The sequence below is a fragment of the Littorina saxatilis genome, linkage group LG2 (assembly GCF_037325665.1).
Source record: "Littorina saxatilis isolate snail1 linkage group LG2, US_GU_Lsax_2.0, whole genome shotgun sequence".
NCBI lineage: Eukaryota > Metazoa > Mollusca > Gastropoda > Littorinimorpha > Littorinidae > Littorina > Littorina saxatilis.
The window spans coordinates 70,958,335-70,965,169 of NC_090246.1; the positions used below are offsets into that span (position 1 = coordinate 70,958,335).

The 6,835-nt window shown below is 43.6% G+C and overlaps 1 protein-coding gene across 1 annotated transcript in view; it reads right to left on the bottom strand.

Moving 5' to 3' along the window:
- Positions 1-5,733, bottom strand: part of LOC138959627 (extracellular serine/threonine protein CG31145-like) — a 97,028-nt gene extending 91,295 nt beyond the window's left edge. Inside the window, exon 1 of the mRNA XM_070331188.1 lies at positions 4,776-5,733. The gene's annotated coding sequence lies outside the window, so the exon portion shown is untranslated. The remainder of the gene's footprint in view (positions 1-4,775) is intronic.
- Between the last annotated feature and the right edge of the window lie 1,102 nt (positions 5,734-6,835).

Consider the following 6,835-nt stretch of genomic DNA (forward strand, 5'->3'; position numbering starts at 1 on the left):
ACACACACCACACACACACACACCACACACATACACACACACACACACACACACACACACGCACGCACGCACACACACACACACACACACACACACACACACACACACACACACACACACACACACACACACACACACACACTGACAGGGAGACACACGGACAGACAGATCGTCAAACAAAAGACTGAGCATCTAATAATTATGACATTTTAGCAACCGGTACATCTCTTGTCAACGAACACCGAGCATATCTTTTCCCCAGCCAACACATACCAATTAAATGGCAGATCTTTTCATTGGCCTGTGTAGGTGTTGAACAAACAAAGGTAACATATAAAAGGTCTCCCAAAACTCAAGTAGGGTGGAACCGGCTCGCCTAGTTCCCATACAAAACGGAGCTTTATTTGAGGAGAGAAAAGTGAAGTCCCACTTTACCTAACTTTGAATTGACGCACTTCATGTGATGTAGTCTCGACATAAAGGCTTCTTGTCGTCAAGTCAAACATGTGTTATTGTCATCGTTCTAGTAGTGAAAGGTTATATATAAATTTAAATTGAAGAAATCACATTGCACATGGCAGAAGCTGACTTTACAACAATACTCACGCTCGTACCTAGATATGGCTCGGACCTGTATCATTTTCGTCTGAGCGTAGCATTGAGCAAAGATAGTTGCAGTGACCCTCAACATCTGCCTTTCATCAGTTCACACCAGAAAGTATGATAAATAAGAAGAAATTACACAGCACGTGAAAAAAGCTGGCTTTACAATATTGCTCTTTACATTTACTACCAGTTTTCGTCTGAATATATATAACATCCAGAAGGGGTAGCTCCATCCAGGGACCACAGACGTCTAGACGATACTAGCTCTTTCATCAATTCACGTCAAACATTAGGCACAAAAAAAGAATAAATTAAAGATATTACACCAAAGGCGCCATTTTGAAAAACGTGTTCTGATGAATTAAACCTAAAAAAAAGTTCAAGGGACATTCGTTGTACTGTTATTTAGAGACACGTGCAATGATTTGCTCAACATTTTTCGTAACTATGCTTAATAATTAAATGAATATTAATCAGCGAGCAGTTTTCTTCTTCTCAACGTTCAACCGCTTCTCAAGTTTAAGAAATTCCTTGTGTGTATTGACAACAACAAAAAACAGCCCCCAACCCGAACTGTTTAGCTTTTGGTGCGATTGGAGACAGTTTTTGGTCAGTATATTTATACCTCTCTCTTTAAACTACATGTACAACGTGCTGATGTTAATTAAAACAGTAGGCCTACTCTGATAGCCAAGCTGTATCCCAGTTTTCGTCTGAAAGTAGCGCCGATTATAGGTAGCTCTATGTACTGACCCTCCATACCTGTACGATACCCTTTCATCCATTCAAGCTGCGGTACTTCAGTTCTACTAGGATTATCTTTGAAGCAAACAGACTGCATTCGATTAGCTCAAAGTTCCCAATTATGACGTGCGTTCATGCATAATCTTGTCCTCAAAATACGGAGCTGTCATGCAGACACGGAAATCAGACCGACAGACAGATACGCACGCACGCAAGCACACACGCACGCACGCTCGCACGCACGCACACACACACACACAAACACGCACACACACGCACGCGCACGCACGCACGCACGCACGCACGCATACGCACACACACTCACACACACATACACTCACACACAATCAAACACCCACGAACACACACTTTCTATCTCCTGTCTCTGTCTCTGTCTCTGTCTTATAGTCTCTCTGTCTCTCTCTCTCTCTCTCTCTCTCTCTCTCTCTCTCTCTCTCTCTCTCTCTCTCTCTCTCTCTCTCTCTCTCTCTCTCTCTCTCTTTAAAAACACAATACAAGAAAGCGGAAAAACCGGATGAGACCAAAACAGAGACGAGATTTACGGAGCGGAACTTCTAATAAAAATCTTAATGACCGTATAAATTGCTGACAAATCCATACCGTACAGTAGACAAGAAAGCCGAGAGGCTAGTATGATTTATCAATTTATAGTAAATTAGCAATTTCTGATTACTCGACACAAAAATGGCAAGACACACACACACGTATAATAAATGATCGTGAAATTTGTTTGTGCGCACACAGAATTTTGTAAAACAATAAGGAACAACTTGGTAGTTGTGGTTGCTGTTGATAGTGATGTTGTCGTTGGTGGTGGTGGTGTTTGTGTGAGAGAGCGTACGCGCACGCGCGCGCATATTTCACGTGATGTATCTGCGGGTAATTTTTTTACACAAAGTTCTCATTTTCCCCCTGCGACCCCAAGAAGAATCATATATTCACGATTAAAACTTTGAATTCGTGTGGACAAAATCGTGTAGTTAAACAACGAATACGTATGCATTAGGCCAACAAAAAAAATAGGTGTGGTTACGGTAACATAGCCAAAAAAAATAGGGTAGGAAGGTAGGCAATCACTTTTTTTTTTTACTTTTTTTTCTAATGTGTACAAATTAAACCTACTGACAGGGAAATAAGTGTGCGACTCGGGCGCTTTCGCTTTCATTGCGTTTTCTGCACTCGTTTTCTTGTTTTTTGTGTGTTTATTTTTTTAAAAATGTAATAAAAAGTTATAGGGTCGGCCCCTAAAAATAGGGTAGGTCGGGTTACCGTAACCACACCTATTTTTTTTTAGGCCTTATCCACACGTGTATGGCCAACACTTTCATACTAAACGTAACCCTAAAGACCTGTATTAGTAAAGGAGAAATGATCAGAGTTCTATTACATGTACCACCATTTGGTTTGGTGCAGTCAAACCTCTCTTTTAAGATCAACCCCTCCTCTGTTTTAAAGACCTTGTTTCCCACGATTTTCACCTCCATTGTACTAAATCTAATCTAAGACTCGCTCCATTACGTACTATAACATATATTTTCTCCGATTTCTTGGAGGTCATAGAACAGTGGTTTCACTGTTCAAATTCCCTCCCGGGAAAAAACAGAAGAAGGTATTCATGGCAAAACCGGCACGGTTGGCCTAGTGGTAAGGCGTCCGCCCCGTGATCGGGAGGTCGTGGGTTCGAACCCCGGCCGGGTCATACCTAAGACTTTAAAATTGGCAATCTAGTGGCTGCTCCGCCTGGCGTCTGGCATTATGGGGTTAGTGCTAGGACTGGTTGGTCCGGTGTCAGAATAATGTGACTGGGTGAGACATGAAGCCTGTGCTGCGACTTCTGTCTTGTGTGTGGCGCACGTTATATGTCAAAGCAGCACCGCCCTGATATGGCCCTTCGTGGTCGGCTGGGCGTTAAGCAAACAAACAAACAAACAAATTCATGGCAAAGAGCAAGCGTTCCGCGACGGTGGTGGTATATCGACTGGTCAAACTCGATCCAGTATAAGACCTATTTTCCCCGATTTATTGGAGGTCTTAGAAAAGTGATTTCTTTCACTGTACAAAATCCCTCCCGGGAAACAGAAGAATGCATTCATGACAAAGAGCAAGCGTTCCGCGACGGTTGTGGTATCGGCTGGTCAAACTCGATCCAGACCACCATGCACTGCAAAACCGTCGGATCGATACTACCACTTGTAGTCTGGTGTTGACACTAACTTGACAGGCAAGTTCACAGAGACGGAATTAAGCCAGTTGTTCAATATGTTCTTTGTGGATAGCTAGGGTACAATTACAAGGTGCTTAATGTCCCTTGTGGATAGTTACAGTAGACATTAAGGAGACACGCCCTTGTGTGAATAGCCATAGTGCAATACGAATGATAAAGTGTTCAATCAATCAATGTCATGGTACGATGTTTGAAATGATAAAATTATGTGAAAGCTGCTTGCTTTGTTGTTTTAGTGTGACTTTGTTATGATAGACTTGTCAAGTTTGCGTTCTTGTTTGATTGATTGATTGGTTGATAGATTACTTTTTTTGCATAAAACTGAACAAGTATATATATATATTCATACCGAATTATACACAGGAGACACGCAATGCCCGGAGCGTTTGTCTGCTTTATTGTTTGATTGGTGAAATGCTAGTGTGACTTTTTGTTTCAGTAAAAATTAGTTCACAGTTATGGCAATATGCACACACAATAACGCAGGTCCGTGATGATATTAGTAGTGACACGCACAAATAAACACGCACACTCGTATACACACGCACACACGTAAACACACATTATAGTAGTTTTATCACACAACACGCACAAATAAACACGAACACTCGTATAAAACCGCACACACGCAAAAACACACACACACACACACACACACTACACGCGCGCGTATGCCGTGTGCATGCACGCGCTGGCATACACACACACACACACACAAACAAACACACACACACACACACACACACACACACACACACACACGTATCAAACACTGTTAAGCATGGCTTAGTCCCGAGCTTATCTTGCAACGACCATACGACAAAGTTATCACATAGCACGACTATACAAACACTTAACCTGCCCTACCCACTAATGTGTCGGCACTGATTAGACAGCGGGGACTGCCGGAATGCTGACTTTAAGCAAACACATAACAGCAACTGACAACAACAACAACAACAACAACAACAACAACAACAGCAATAACAACGAAGATCAAATACATATGCCCTACTGATTGACAAACGTGTCAACACTAACAAGACTCTATTGGGACTTCTGACACTAACTCACAAAAGCATCAGCATCAGCAACAACAACAACAACAACAACAAACAAACAAACAAACAAACAAACATGAAATCACTCTCGGCAGCCCATCAGCATTCTATAAACTTACCTAGATTTTCCCTTGTAAGCAGGTAGCAGTAAACTCCTCCACCACAAAACAGAAACACTTTCGCAAGTTTCCGCATGGTCTCACTCAAGTGACTGTCGCGTACAGGTACGCTCTTCGGACCCGCGACAATACCACCACTCACGGAAGACTCCCACTATCTATCCAGCTAGCTCTCTTCTCTCAATGACTATAGGGCCCGACAACGGGGGCTAACTTCACGAGTCACTGGAACCCGCTGAATCAATGTACACACATCATTATACCAAGACAAATTGCTCTACCCGGCTCGTCAGCGCCGATTAAGCTTCGCCAACCGGCTGTCAAATCAGTCAGTCAATCATAACAGACTTTTTTTTCCATTCCAGAATTTGTTTTCTCAGTGGCAGCCTCACACACACACGTAACTTGTCCGAAGGATTTTCGGTTCTGTGTATGCATTCCGTGCATTCAAGGTTGGCGGTTTTCCTCTTTTCCCCCTAAAACGCACTTTGCTGTCTGGCGGTGGTGCTTTTCTCTTGCTAGGTTTTCCGCTCTACAAAACGTTCGATTGTAGGGGCCTACAGGTAAACTTGCGTCAGTGGAAAAACCACGTGTTGTCTCACGTCTCGCAGTGTAAACAGTCACAGTAATACTGGAATGCTTTTCAAGTCTAATGCCCCATAAAGTTATTGTCCTGCGAAGAAAAGACTCGTATCAAAAAGCACACACAGAGGCTGTTGACGCTAAAAACCTATCTATCTCACCGAGACACATCCTTCAAGTGTCTCTTCGCGCTATCTCGGGTATCTTCTCCACTATGACACAGTCTCCGCTGACGCGAATTGTAAAAAGCCCCAACAGCTTTTATAAGAGCTATAGAATTGTGTGTCCACAAAAGCTGATACAACCCGAACGAACGAAGTTGTGTGGTAAAGGTAGGGTGCGCGTTGCGCCCGTAGTGTGAGCTAGCGAGTGTGGCGTTTCGAGCCCAGGCAGAAATATTGCCACCACCACACCACACCACACCACACACAAACTAACTAGCAGACCAAGAAATAGTGGCTTGCGAGCAGGCGGCAGTGGTGTCTTAATCCAAGGCCGCTGAGCGGGGGCGAGTGAGTGAGAGTGTGGGGGGAGTGAGACAGACTTATGTCGCGGTTTAGGACTTTGGGGACAGGCCTGGGACTGTCCCGAGTTCCACAACAACACGCCTCGCTATTGAGTGGTGACTGAGAGAGAGAGAGAGAGAGAGAGAGAGAGAGAGAGAGGGGGGGATAAAAAGAGAGAGGGGGGTGGGGGTGATAAAAAGATAATTGAATGAGAGAGAGAGCGAGCGAGAGAGAGAGAGAGAGAGAGAGAGAGAGAGACTGGGCGATAGAGAGAGAAAACGGACACACAGATAGATACAGACAGTCAGACCCAGAGAATGAGAGGTTGGGCGGGAGGTTGGGAGCGATACCGGGAGAGAGAGAGGGGGGGGAGAAAAAGAGAGAAAGTGAGAGAGAGAGAGAGAGACTTAGAAAGAGATAGATAAACAGAGAGAGCAAGAAATGCACAGAGAGAGAGAGAGAGAGAGAGAGAGAGAGAGAGAGACTGGACTAGAGAGAGAAAATGGGTGAGAGAAGTCTCGACTGTCAAATTTCCGGTTATCCGCCTTCTTTTCTATTTTACCTTGTTCCAGTGCGTGTTCCTCTGCTAATATAAAGACAGCTCTGTGTGGGTGATGTTGTAAGTAACATCCCATCCACCATCGCCACCACAGCCGTCACCACCGGCGTCGGAACACTCCTATTGAGGCATACCAGTACCAAAAGGGATAATTACAGAAAATACTTCTGAATTACCAATGTCTTTGCTGATCATTATAACTAATACTTAGTAACCGATATTCCACCAAAGAGATGAGCTAGAACTGACGGTTGTGATGAAGGTGGTGATTGTAATTTTCAAGAATGATGACGCAGATCAGTCTTGAATTACTAATATCACTTTAGTTCTTCTTGTGTCAAACTGTGGCTTCTCTTCTCATACGGCATCATTCTGTTGGCACCAACAACTTGATTTTAACTTAAATCTTTTGC